Genomic DNA, 505 nt, shown 5'->3' with positions numbered 1-505 from the left:
TCTGCAAAATGACTAAATGTAAATGTAAGAGCTACAGTACATGGGGAGCGAGCAGAAGTCAACAACCACTGTCCAAAGAACTGTACCTTCATTTGAACAGCATCCCAGGTAGAAACAAAATGAGCTTATATTGAAACAAAACAAAGGTCAAGACCTGGATTTGCATATTTATGTGCTGTGAGCAGAACATCAAGCACATTTCTCTCTCTCCGCTCCAAGCTGACAGCTCTGAGACATTAATCTGGATATAAATGTCTGAGGATTTTCTCCGTCTGATTAATCCTCTGACACCAAGAGAACTGGATGTCACTGGGAACAGTTGGCCGACTGATCCAGGGTCAGTGGGAATGAATATCTTGACTATGTGTTCTCCACAGGTCTAAGACGACAGACACAAGTATGAAAAGCTGTGGATTAGGAGCCCATTACAATTTTCTGCTCGCTGCTTTCTAAGAAAAAGCCAGGACAAGCCCTGCATAACCTGGCTCCAATTTTCTGCAGACAC

This window comes from Sinocyclocheilus grahami, unplaced genomic scaffold (assembly GCF_001515645.1).
Source record: "Sinocyclocheilus grahami isolate Dianchi unplaced genomic scaffold, SAMN03320097.WGS_v1.1 scaffold768.1, whole genome shotgun sequence".
NCBI lineage: Eukaryota > Metazoa > Chordata > Actinopteri > Cypriniformes > Cyprinidae > Sinocyclocheilus > Sinocyclocheilus grahami.
The sequence above is the reverse complement of the archived record's forward strand: the minus strand, read 5'-3'. Positions refer to the sequence as shown.